This window comes from Carassius auratus, chromosome 10 (genome assembly GCF_003368295.1).
Source record: "Carassius auratus strain Wakin chromosome 10, ASM336829v1, whole genome shotgun sequence".
NCBI classification, from domain to species: Eukaryota; Metazoa; Chordata; class Actinopteri; order Cypriniformes; family Cyprinidae; genus Carassius; species Carassius auratus.
The window spans coordinates 1,553,096-1,567,638 of NC_039252.1; positions in this window are offsets into that span (position 1 = coordinate 1,553,096).

Consider the following 14,543-nt stretch of genomic DNA (forward strand, 5'->3'; position numbering starts at 1 on the left):
GAGGATGGTGGTGAGTAAAGCGTTCAGCATCTTCAAACTCAGACAAGTGTAAGCACAGGTCCTTTATACACACAAAGGGATCAAGCCCCAGGAGTGTGCTACGCTGCAAGACTTTACCAAACTTAGTCAAACTCTCAAATTCCTCCTGGTACAACTCGTTGTGCAGTTTTGACTATAGTCGACTTGGCTTGTGATATCTCCATACATGAGGTTTTAGTACACAGATGCCATTTTCAACAGAGTGTGTTAGAAAAAGATTGTGAGAATTATTTTGCGATGTGCTTCAGAGTAGCGACAGGTCTCACCAAGGATCTCCTGCTTGAGAAACGTTCAAATCTGCTTGAGCCTAGTTCAGACAGGAACCACTTTGGCAAGTTTACTTGAGATAATTGAACACAATTTATCTTTGGCTGTATGGTTCCTTATGGGGGTTCTTGCTCCCAGAATAACTGAACACACAAGAGCTTTAACATTAACCCCCCGGAACCATAAGTTTAGAAATACATGACAATTAAGACTTTTAGTAATGTCTTTAAAGCAAACAGTGATAATCATGTAGATGTGGCAGTGGGACTTCTATCCTGTAGCCTGGTTATGAATATGGGTGTTTCCAAGCATTGAGGTCCATACCAGCTAAGATTTTTGGAAGCCTTAGTGATCTGAAACAAAGAAGACCACAGCCAGAAGGTGCACAGTAATTTGCTCTTGCTTACAATTGGGAGGAAGGGATGGTTGCGAGCTATTGAGCATACTTACCGAACAGTGGTGCCACGTATATATGTCTGAGTGGTAGTGATTGGTGTGATTTGACAGCTGACTGCATCAGCTGTTCACAGCCTTGCCTCCGTGGCCTGACTGAAATAATGCCTGGCTGAAATTATGGGGGTACTTGCTCCCAGAATAATTGAACATACAATAGCTTTAACATTAGCCTCCAAAACATAATGAGAGGTATTACTGCCGGAAGAAGACCCCCCCAAAACCAACCTTGTTCCAATCCTGCAAAGAGAAAATACAGTGTTATTGAGATATCCTTAACCCTCTGGAGTCTAAGGGTATTTTTGGGGCCTGGAGAAGTTTTCTCATGCCCTGAAATTTGTGCTTTTTTCAGTTTCTTATACACTAAATAGCTAAAGTCTAGTCTCACTGTAATCAGCACAAACACATATAATAATATGTGAGCAGAATGTATGTACATGATTGTGTTTTTGAGAAAAAAAAGTTATGTGTGGTTAGTGAAAAACTAAAAATGTTAAATCACTTGAATAAGGCCATAAAACACATACAGAACATTGGTTCCCGGGACTTTTGAGAACTGGAGCTTGTAGCCTAGAATTTTTCTTTCTAAAATATGTGAAAATCATCTTGTTTACTCACTTACAGGGAACAATATATTGATTTACATTTTCTAAGACATTTTTTGTTGGTAAAAGTCATATGCGAGTATGCGTCAACTATCATGAATATCATTGTCATTTACACCTGAGAAGACAATGGCCCGCATAATGAGCAACATAATGACCCTTTCAGTCAAGTAAGTGACTGAGAGGGAGGAGTTACAAGAAAGAATTTGAGGACAAAATAAATCTAAATGATTGTATGCTTGTAGTTTATTTAGAAAATATTTAATTATCCCACAACATAATTTAATATCGACTTGGGAGTGCGGTTAAAGGGGGGGTGAAATGCTCGTTTTCACTCAATATCCTGTTAATCTTGAGTACCTATAGAGTAGTACTGCATCCTTCATAACTCCAAAAAGTCTTTAGTTTTATTATATTTATAAGAGATAGATAGTCTGTACCGATTTTTCCCAGAAAAACACGACCGGCTGGAGGTGTGACGTGTGGGCGGAGCTAAAGAATCACGAGCACCAGTAGGCTTTTGCATTGAGAGAGCATGTGGAAACTGTGACATTACCGTGAGGGAAAAACCATCATCCAAAACAAACCATGGCTTACAGTCAGAGTCAGCCATTTATTTATGATCCAGAATCAGATCCCGAGGCTGAAACTGAATGAGAGCAGCAGCAGCAACGACTCGCTCCGAGCGGGGCTCGAACCTGGGTCTCTGGCATGGGAGGGGACGCACTAACAAGGAGGCAGAGATACTTTAAGCAGTTTTACTCACCGCCTGCGGTTCCAACACACGATCATGACCCTTTTTCGTTGGGATTGCATCATCCTTAAGAAATAAACGATACGCAAATCCGTCGTCAAACTGGGCCTTGTTTTTAAAACAAGCATCTTCGAAATGCAGGGAACAAAAAAAAAAACACTTGCACAACTCCGTTGATGCTCTGTAAAAATAAACTCCATCCACTGGTCCCTTAATGCTGTTTTTTTTTTGGTAATCTGTGCAGGGTTGTCTTGCCCTGGCAACCAAAAACTTTTGTGACTTTTCGCGACGCTCTCGCTCTGATCAGTGAATCGCTCTGATCAGTGAAATGTCTGTGCTCAGTCTAGCTATACGGGAGCGCGCACTCTTCTGGCAGAAGTGCCCTAGGACCCATATAAGGAAATTCCGCTCCATCTAACGTCACAAAGAGCCATACTCGAAAAAAACTTTCCGAAACTTGTGACAAACCGGAAGGAGTTTTTTGGGAACAAAAATACTCCTTCAAACGTACAACTTAATTTTTGAAACTTTGTCCATGTTTAGCATGGGAATCCAACTCTTTAACAGTGTAAAAAACTCAGTATGCATGAAATAGCATTACACCCCCCCTTTAAACAGTTTAGTAGGAACAATCAAAGCTGACTTTGAAACTTTGAATTATTTGCATCATTACTCCAGATACTTATTCATTTTATTAATAATGTTGAAAAGAGCTGATAATATATTTTGAGGTTTTTTAGGGGGTATAAATTGAAAGAACAGCATTGTTTGTTATATTTGTAACAGTGTGTGGACGCATTAGAAGATAATAAAGGGAGACATTATCGTTTTCATATGGATTACTTTATCACAGAATATTTGTTTTTGCACTTAAACACTTATTAGGTTTAAAAGTAGACATGTCAGGCTTTCTATAGATATATATCTCATGTCTCTTCGTTGAGGATTCACTGAGTTACAGTTCATTTTAATGTCGCATTTGTAAATGATGATCAGCGCAGACAAAGGCTGCAGACAGCACACATTGTTTGTTATCTTTATTTTATGAGTGCACAAAGTTTTGTGTTTTTTATGTCTGTATACAAAAAAAGTAGACTTCAGAGAGTTAATATAGCCTACTGGCTAGTGAAAGGGGTATTCTCCCTTCTAATGAGGCAGAAAATAGCAGGCCTTTCTATAATTAAAGTTGCTGGTAATAACAGTGAAGGGTATTTTCTCCAGCGGGAGAACCACAAATAAGCTGGGAGGGGACGCACTAACAAGGAGGCAGAGATATTTTAAGCAGTTTTACTCACCGCCTGCGGTTCCAACACACGATCATGACCCTTTTTCATTGGGATTGCATCATCCTTAAGAAATAAACGATACGCAAATCCGTCGTCAAACTGGGCCTTGTTTGTAAAACAAGCATCTTTGAAATGCAGGGAACAAAAAAAAAACACTTGCACAACTCCGTTGATGCTCTGTAAAAATAAACTCCATCCACTGGTCCCTTAATGCTGTTTTTTTTTGGTAATCTGTGCAGGGTTGTCTTGCCCTGGCAACCAAAAACTTTTGTGACTTTTCGTGACGCTCTCGCTCTGATCAGTCAATCACTCTGATCAGTGAAATGTCTGTGCTCAGTCTAGCTATACGGGAGTGCGCGCTCTTCCGGCAGAAGTGCCCTAGGACCCATATAAGGAAATTCCGCTCCATCTAACGTCACACAGAGCCATACTCGAAAAAAACTTTCCGAAACTTGTGACAAACTGGAAGGAGTTTTTTGGGAACAAAAATACTCCTTCAAACGTACAACTTAATTTTTGAAACTTTGTCCATGTTTAGCATTGGAATCCAACTCTTTAACAGTGTAAAAAAACTCAGTATGCATGAAATAGCATTTCACCCCCCCTTTAAACAGTTTAGTAGGAACAATCAAAGCTGACTTTGAAACTTTGAATTATTTGAATCATTACTCCAGATACTTATTCATTTTATTAATAATGTTGAAAAGAGCTGATAATAAATTTTCAGGTTTTTTAGGGGGTATAAATTGAAAGAACAGCATTGTTTGTTATATTTGTAACAGTGTGTGGTCGCATTAGAAGATAATGAAGGGAGACATTATCGTTTTTCATATGGATTACTTTATCACAGAATATTTGTTTTTGCACTTAAACACTTATTTAGTTTAAAAGTAGACATGTCAGGCTTTCTATAGATATATATCTCATGTCTCTTCGTTGAGGATTCACTGAGTTACAGTTCATTTTAATGTCGCATTTGTAAATGATGATCAGCGCAGACAAAGGCTGCAGACAGCACACATTGTTTGTTATCTTTATTTTATGAGTGCACAAAGTTTTGTGTTTTATTATGTCTGTATACAAAAAAAGTAGACTTCAGAGAGTTAATATAGCCTACTGGCTAGTGAAAGGGGTATTCTCCCTTCTAATGAGGCAGAAAATAGCAGGCCTTTCTATAATTAAAGTTGCTGGTAATAACAGTGTAGGGTATTTTCTCCAGCGGGAGAACCACAAATAAGCTTGGTATGAGCGGTAGGAGAGTAGAGTGAAGACCCCCCGAAATTGTCCTTGTTTCCTTCCTGCAAAAGAGAAAGATAATGTTATAAAGATGTCCTTAATGCAGCCTATGGTAGGAGAGGGGTATTATATATATATTTACGTTTTTTGTTGTTGTTGTTTTTCATCTCCCTCTCAATTTAAGTTTTTTTGTTGTTGTTGTTACATAGCAGCAAGGGTGTTCTCTCTAGCTGGAGAAAACAACAGTACCTTACTTTTCTCATCCTCCTCATTCTCCATCTCCTTCTTATCATTCTCCTCCTCATTCTTCTCATTCTCCATCTTCTTCTCCATTTCCTCCTCCTCATCCTCCTCTTCATTATTCCTATCCTCCTCCTCATTCTTCATATCCTTCTCCATTTCCTTCTTCTCATCCCCCTCCTCATTCTTCTCATCCTCCTCCTCATTCTCTTTCCCCTGTCCATTTCCTTCTTCGCATCCACCTCTTCATTCTTCTCATCCTCTTCTTCATTCTCCTCCTCCTTATTTATTATTAAATATGCGTAGTACGAAATATCCACTGGTTATAACCAATGCTTTCTATATAAGCTTTAGATCATGCTGTAGACCATTACTCTGCCTCAGAAGCCTGTCCAAAATCAGTTCATGAGGAGAAAACTGACATGTCAGCTGGACACTCTGTTCATGTTAATGTCACTCACGTGGTGCTCGCATACTTATCACAGATGAAGTAAATAAAATGCAGATTTGTCAAATACGCAGGCGTCCAGTCCAGTGATGCATGATCTGAACACGACTGTAGAGTTCAGCGCCATGTCTGATTAATTATAATGCCAATAATACCTACCCTGATGAACCGTGCATAAGATTGTATGCATTGCGGTCTTAGGATGTAGTTTAGCTGAGCAGGGAATTTTTATTTTTAATCATTATTATTATTATTTTATACGCTCAAGCACACGCTCTCCCGTGGAAAACAAACCAAGCAGACTTTCTCTTTATCGGAGGGCTTGTGTTAATAGAGCACTCGACAGCCACAGGCGCAGACTCAAGCAGAGCTGCTTATAAAATGGCTGTGGTTACCCTTCAGTAAGAAGCAAATATTAACCCAATGCATGCATTTCCAGGCTCTTATTTAAATCTAAGCATTTATGTGATTAACCTTGAAAACACTGCATTAATTTCCAGCATTTTCGAGGATTCGAACACCTGTACTATGACCCTGTACAACGGCGAATGTGACGTTTTATAAGGTCCACGCTCAGTCAGCGGAGGCTCACAGTGGAGGCAGCAAAAGCATGAATTCCTCCTATGCAATGGCAGGACTAGCACATGATGCTGGACAATATATAAACAATATATAAAGAAGGCAGTTCCATAGCTTGATAGCTTTAAGCAAATACCTTTTTAGTGAGTGGAGTATGGTGGATCGCCTTATGGAAATAGGAGTAGCGAGGGGTGCTCTTTTAAACAGCTAAAAGATCAGCGTGCACCTGTAAAGCAGTATGCCATATGGTCTAATTTAGGCAACAGCATAAGCCCTTGTCTGATACGTTTTAGCATTGATACGAGCAAAATATTCGATCTGTACATTTAGTATCAAGCATTTGATCGATACACTAGTTTGAGCAACAGCAGATCACTGATTAACCCAGTGTGTTGGAGTAGTCGGATAGGTTTGATAAAAGCATCCCCAATAGATGAGCCTGAATCAGCAGCCTGTTCATATTGACAGCCTTGACCACAGATTAACAAGGCTTGTGGGTATATTTAACTGGTAGTGTTACCGGTGTGGTAATATGATAGCATGCCTTGCAACATAACTCCTTGCAACAGGACCTCCTGCCTGTTGGTGTCGCTGTTGGACAGTGTTTTCTCTACTTCCTGTTGGCCTTCTGTAGCTAATCATAGCTCCGTGTAGCTGTTTTTATTTTATATTTTTTCTCTATAATATTTCTTACTATCACTGTCTGTTTGTTTGTTTTTTTAAGTTGTAAAAAATAACTTAATTCACACCATATTTCTGATATTATCGATCAATCTTATCAGATTAACTTTGATCGTTCACTCTTCCGTGACTGCAGTACACCTGCAAAGCGTTAGCACTCGTTAGCTTGTCATTAGCGTTTTCTTTTCTCCTCTCCTCTTCTCTCTCACGCTGCAGTTTTTCACAAGTTCATCAAACAACCGCAGTAAGAATATTTCATCAAGCACGGTGAGTAATGGCTTCGCCTACTATCATTATTTGCACCTCTTGCCACAGGTACAGTTTATCTATCTCTGTCGCTGATGAGGGATTCACATGTGATAAATGCAGGGAAATAGTTAGGCTGACAGAGAAGATTTCAGAATTAGAGACACGCATCCAAACTTTAATTGAGGACAGTAAGAATGTTAGGGCTCTAGATACGGCTTTGGATGCGTCTAGCTCAGGGACTCCTGTACATTGTCCGGTTCGGGCAACTGGGTGACGGTGAGGCAGCGTAGTCGTGGGTCAAAACACCGCTCTTCTGTTCCGATCAAAACATTAAACAGGTTCTCCCCACTCAGTGATGCAACCACTGAGAAACCTGATGAAAGTGCTCTAGTTATTGGTGATTCTATTGTACGGAACGTGAATATAGAGACATCAGCCACCATAGTCAAATGTTTACCGGGAGCCAGAGCGCCTGACATCTTGGCAAATTTAAAAGTGCTGGCTAATGCTAAACGTAAATACAGTAAGATTGTTATTCATGCCGGCGCTAATGATGTTCGACTTCGCTAGTCGGAGATCACTAAAAATAACTTTAAAGAGGTGTGTGAACTTGCAAGCACGATGTCAGACACTGTAATATGCTCTGGTCCCCTCCCTGCTTACCGTGGTGACGAGATGCATAGCAGATTGTCATCACTCAATGGCTGGATGTGTAAGTGGTGCCCACAGAATAACATAGGTTTCATAGACAATTGGAGGAGCTTTTGGGGCAGACCTGACCTGTTTAAAAGAGATGGTCTTCATCCCTCCTGGGGTTGCGCCACTCTTCTGTCTAGAAATATGGCACATAGTCTTAGTGTTTATACTTGACTAACTGGGGCCCAGGTCAGGAAGCAGACAGACTGGCTAAACCGACCGTCTCCTAGCTGCCTCCCGTCACAGAGGTCAGTTAATTCTCAGCACATAGAGACTCTTTCACCTAGATATCACACTATAGAGACTGTGTCTGCTCCCCGAACTCGAACCCGAAAATACAAAAAACGTCCAAACCAAGTTAAGGTTAACAATTTAATTGAGGTTCAACAAATAAAAAACAAATGCAATATGGATAAACAAATGATAAAGATTGGCTTATTGAATTTCAGATCCATTTCTACGAAAACACGTTTTGTAAATAATATGATAACTGATCATAATATAGATGTGCTCTGTTTGACAGAAACTTGGCTAAAACCTGATGATTACATTATTTTAAATGAGTCCACCCCCCAAGATTACTGCTATAAACATGAGCCGCGTCTAAAAGGCAAAGGGGGAGGAGTTGCTTCAATTTATAACAACGTTTTCAGGATTTCTCAGAGGGCAGGCTTCAAGTATAACTCGTTTGAAGTAATGGTGCTTCATATAACATTATCCAGAGAAACCAATGTTAATGATAAATCCCCTGTTATGTTTGTACTGGCTACTGTATACAGGCCACCAGGGCACCATACAGACTTTATTAAAGAGTTTGGTGATTTTACATCCGAGTTAGTTCTGGCTGCAGATAAAGTTTTAATAGTTGGTGATTTTAATATCCATGTCGATAATGAAAAAGATGCATTGGGATCAGCATTTATAGACATTCTGAACTCTATTGGTGTTAGACAACATGTAACAGGACCTACTCATTGTCGAAATCATACTCTAGATTTAATACTGTCACATGGAATTGATGTTGATAGTGTTGAAATTATTCAGCCAAGTGATGATATCTCAGATCATTATTTAGTTCTGTGTAAACTTCATATAGCCAAAATTGTAAATTCTACTTCTTGTTACAAGTATCGAAGAACCATCACTTCTACCACAAAAGACTGCTTTTTAAGTTATCTTCCTGATGTATCCAAATTCCTTAGCATATCCAAAACCTCAGAACAACTTGATGATGTAACAGAAACTATGGACTCTCTCTTTTCTAGCACTTTAAATACAGTTGCTCCTTTACGCTTAAGCAAGGTTAAGGAAAACAGTTTGACACCATGGTATAATGAGCATACTCGCACCCTGAAGAGAGCAGCCCGAAAAATGGAGCGCAGCTGGAGGAAAACAAAACTAGAGTTATTTCGTATTGCTTGGCGGGAAAGTAGCATATCCTATAGAAAAGCATTAAAAACTGCTGATTACTTTTCTTCTCTTTTAGAAGAAAACAAACATAACCCCAGGTATTTATTCAATACAGTGGCTAAATTAACAAAAAATAAAGCTTCAACAAGTGTTGACATTTCCCAACACCACAACAGTAATGACTTTATGAACTACTTTACTTCTAAAATCGATACTATTAGAGATAAAATTGCGACCATTCAGCTGTCAGCTACAGTATCACATCAGACAGTGCACTATAGACCCCCTGAGGAACAGTTCCACTCATTCTCTACTATAGGAGAGGAAGAATTGTATAAATTTGTTAAATCATCTAAACCAACAACATGTATGTTAGACCCTATACCATCTAAGCTCCTAAAAGAGGTGCTTCCAGAAGTCATAGGTCCTCTTCTGACTATTATTAAATTCCTCATTGTCATTAGGATATGTCCCCCAAACCTTCAAACTGGCTGTTATTAAGCCTCTCATAAAAAAACCACAACTTGACCCCAGAGAACTTATTAATTATAGACCAATCTCGAATCTCTCTTTTCTGTCCAAGATACTAGAAAAGGTGGTATCCTCAAAATTATATTCCTTCTTAGAGAAAAATGGTATATGTGAGGATTTCCAGTCAGGATTTAGACTGTATCATAGTACTGAGACTGCTCTCCTTAGAGTTACAAATGATCTGCTCTTATCATCTGATCGTGGGTGTATCTCTCTATTAGTTTTATTGGATCTTAGTGCTGCGTTTGACACAATTGACCATACCATTCTTTTGCATAGACTTGAACACTTTGGTGGCATCAGTGGAAGTGCATTAGCATGGTTCAAATCGTACTTATATGACCGCCATCAGTTCGTAGCAGTGAATGAAGATGTATCATATCGATCACAAGTGCAGTATGGAGTACCTCAAGGCTCAGTACTAGGGCAGCTACTCTTCACGCTTTATATGTTACCCTTGGGAGATATCATCAGGAAACATGGTGTTAGCTTTCACTGTTATGCTGATGATACTCAGCTCTATATTTCCTCGCAGCCCGGTGAAAGACACCAATTTGAAAAACTAATGGAATGCATAGTCGATATAAAACAATTGGATGACGAGTAATTTCTTACTGCTAAATTCAGAAAAAACAGAGGAGTAAATCATAGGGCCTAAAAACTCTGCTTGTAATAACCTAGAACACTGTCTAAGACTTGATGGTTGCTCTGTCAATTCTTCGTCATCAGTTAGGAACCTAGGTGTGCTACTTGATCGCAATCTTTCCTTAGAAAGCCACGTTTCTAGCATTTTTAAAACTGCATTTTTTCATCTCAAAAATATATCTAAATTACGGCCTATGCTCTCAATGTCAAATGCAGAAATGTTAATCCATGCATTTATGACTTCAAGGTTAGACTATTGTAATGCTTTATTGGGTGGTTGTTCTGCACGCTTGGTAAACAAACTACAGCTAGTCCAAAATGCAGCAGCAAGAGTTATTACTAGAACCAGGAAGTATGACCATATTAGCCCGGTCCTGTCCACACTGCACTGGCTCCCTATCAAACATCGTATAGATTTTAAAATATTGCTTATTGCTTATAAAGCCCTGAATGGTTTAGCACCTCAGTATTTGAATGAGCTCCTTTTACATTATACTCCTCTACGTCCGCTACGTTCTCAAAACTCAGGCAATTTGATAATACCTAGAATATCAAAATCAACTGCGGGCGGCAAATCCTTTTCCTATTTGGTGCCTAAACTCTGGAATAAGCTACCTCACATTGTTCGGGAGGCAGACACATTCTTGCAGTTTAAATCTAGATTAAAGACCCATCTCTTTAACCTGGCATACACAACATACTAATATGCTTTTAATATCCAAAATCCGTTAAAGGATTTTTAGGCTGCATTAATTAGGTAAACCGGAACCGGAAACACTTCACATAACACCGTATTTTCTACATCATTAGAAGAATGGCATCTACGCTAATATTTGTCTGTTTCTCTCTTGTTCCGAGGTCATCGTGGCCACCAGATCCAGTCTGTATCCAGATCAGAGGGTCACTGCAGTCACCCGGATCCAGTACGTATCCAGACCAGATGGTGGATCAGCACCTAGAAAGGACCTCTACTGCCCTGAAAGACAGCGGAGACCAGGACAACCCCAGATACAGATCCCCTGTAAAGACCTTGTCTCAGAGGACCACCAGGACAAGACCACAGGAAACAGATGATTCTTCTGCACAATCTGACTTTGCTGCAGCCTGGAATTGAACTACTGGTTTCGTCTGGTCAGAGGAGAACTGGCCCCCCAACTGAGCCTGGTTTCTCCCAAGGTTTTTTTCTCCATTCTGTCACCGATGGAGTTTCGGTTCCTTGCCGCTGTTGCCTCTGGCTTGCTTAGTTGGGCTCACTTCATCTACAGCGATATCATTGACTTGATTGCAAATAAATGCACAGACACTATTTAAATTGAACAGAGATGACATAACTGAATTTTAATGATGAACTGCCTTTAACTATCATTTTGCATTATTGAGACACTGTTTTCCAAATGAATGTTGTTCAGTGCTTTGACGCAATGTATTTTGTTTAAAGCACTATATAAATAAAGGTGATTGATTGATTGATAACTGAACAATAGCTTCTACAATAAGCAATGGCAGAAGCATGTTCACAAAAATTGCACTAGGCAATAAAATGAAATAACTGCTTAGCTTCATGAAGACGTCCAGAGATGAATTAAAGTTGAAATTGCCAGTTGTTTGTGGATGCTTTGATTTTGTTGAATATATAGCTTCTTCCATTCGAGAGCAGATCTTGTGTAAAGTTGTGAGTTGGCGTATATACACTCACTTAAAGGATTATTAGGAACACTTGTTCAATTTCTCATTAATGCAATTATCTAATCAACCAATCACATGGCAGTTGCTTCAATGCATTTAGTGGTGTGGTCCTGGTCAAGATAATCTCCTGAACTACAAACTGAATGTCAGAATGGGAAAGAAAGGTGATTTAAGCAATTTTGAGAGTGGCATGGTTTTTGGTGCCAGATTGGCCAGTCTGAGTATTTTACAATATGCTCAGTTACTGGGATTTTCATGCTCAACCATTTCTAGGGTTTACAAAGAATGGTGTGAAAAGGGAAAAACATCCAGTATGCGCCAGTCCTGTGGACGAAAATGCCTTGTTGATGCTAGATGTCAGAGGAGAATGGGCCGACTGATTCAAGCTGATAGAAGAGCAACTTTGACTGTAATACCACTCGTTAAAACTGAGGTATGCAGCAAAGCATTTGTGAAGCCTCAACATGTACAACCTTGAGGCGGATGGGATAGAACAGCAGAAGACCCCACCGGTTACCACTCATCTTCACTACAAATAGGAAAAAGAGGCTACAATTTGCACAAGCTCACCAAAATTGGACAGTTGAAGATAGAAAAATGTTGCCTGGTCTGATGATTCTCAATCTCTGCTGAGACATTAAGATGGTAGAGTCAGAATTTGGCATAAACAGAATGAGAACATGGATCCATCATGCCTTGTTAACACTGTGCAGGCTGGTGGTGGTGGTGTGGGGGATGTTTTCTTGGCATACATTAGGCCCCTTGGTGCCAATTGGGCATCGTTTAAATGCCACAGCCTACCTGAGTATTTTTTCTGACCATGTCCATCCCTTTATGACCACCATGTACCCATCCTCTGATGGCTACTTCCAGCAGGATAATGCACCATGTCACAAAGCTTGAATCATTTCAAATTGGTTTCTTGAACATGACAATGAGTTCACTGTACTAAACTGGCCCCCACAGTCACCAGATCTCAACCCAATAGAGCATCTTTGGGATGTGGTGAAACAGGAGCTTCATGCTCTGGATGTGCATCCCACAAATCTCCATCAACTGCAGGATGCTATCCTATCAATGTGGGCCAACATTTCTAAAATTAGAGTAGAATTAAGACAGTTCTGAAGGCGAAAGGGGGCCAAACACAGTATTAGAATGGTGTTCCTAATAATCCTTTAGGTGAGTGTATGTCCCGTGTTTAATAGGAGAGTGGTAGTGATTGGAGCAATTTGACAGCTGACCGCATCAGCTGTTCACAGCCTTGCCTCTGTGGCTTGACTGAACTAACGCTGCATTCAATTTAATGCCTTTTAACATTAGTTGCCAGTATTTCAACACCCTCTTCTGCTTTGACAAGTCCATATGACTCCCCTAAACTACATTCTATAGAATTATATTCCCTAAGGAACTCTGGACCTGAGAACCAGTTGGTAAGGGGTAAGTGGGCTGCTGCCAAAAACCTGGTGGCATGATCTGCTGGGTTCTGTTCAGAACAGACGTAATGCTATTGACTAGGTTCTGTGGTTTTTCTTTTGCGTTCAACTATATTAGCCACATACATACATGTAGAATCTGAGCACTATGCAACTGTCAGTTTAGAAGTTGATGTTGTGGAACTGTTAATTTCTTCCTTTATAAGTTCCATTAACTCAACAGCAAACACAGCTGCACATAACTCCAGGGTTGGAACAGTTTGTGCTGGAAAAGGGGCCAACTTGGATTTTCCCATTACAAACCCCACATGTAGCTGTCCGTTTGAATCTTTTACCCATAGGTGGGCCAATGCAGTGATAGCTAAAGTAGAAGCATCCAATAAGATACACAATTCTCTAAGCTGAGCTCTGCACTGTGAGGTTGGGACATAAGATTGTGGTATTTGCAATCGATTAAACTCTGCTAGAGATGAAGTCCATACCTTCCACAGATCTCTTTTGTCTGAGGGAAGAACGGTGTCCCAATCCTGTTGTAAAGTTCTCTCACTAGAGCTTTGCCTTGCATAGTGTCTGGATACAAAAACCTAAGAGGATCATATAAACTATTGACGGTGGAAAGGATCCCTCTTCGAGTGAAGGGTTTGAGATCTTGAGAAGCTTTAAATGTAAAGCAGTCTGCCTTGATGTTCAAACTTATACCACTGCTTCTCCAACCGCGTGAGAGGTATTGAGTCTTTATCAAAATCCAGGTCTTTGAGATCTTTGGCTCTCTCATTAGATGGAAAAGCTTCCACCACCAAAGCACTGTTTAGAGAGCTTGCCTTTGATAGCATTGCTTATGTGTGGTTTTGGAAATTAATGGCTTATCTTTCAGTAGGGACAGTTGTGATGCCATTGTCAACATAGAAGTTGCTTAACACAAAGTACTTAGCATCCGTTCCGTACTCTGCTTTGCCAAGTTCTGCTGCTCGTCTTAAGGTATATATAGTGCCCACTGGCGAGGGACTATTGCCCAAGAAGTGTATGGTCATTCTGTTGTCAATGATCTCCTTTTCTGCACAGTTGTCTTTGTGCCAAAAGAAGCAAAGGTAGTTGCGATGCTGTTCTTTTACTTTTAAACGATATAACATTTGTTCTTCTATTTCCGCATCACAGCTACTTTCTCCCTACAGATGCGCAACAGCACAACCAAAAGGGTATTGTTAAGATCAGGTCCACTCATCAAAACATCATTAAAGGAAGACCCCTCCGTACTGGGTGCTTGAATCAAAGATCACCCTAATTTTGTCAGGCAATTTGTCAATT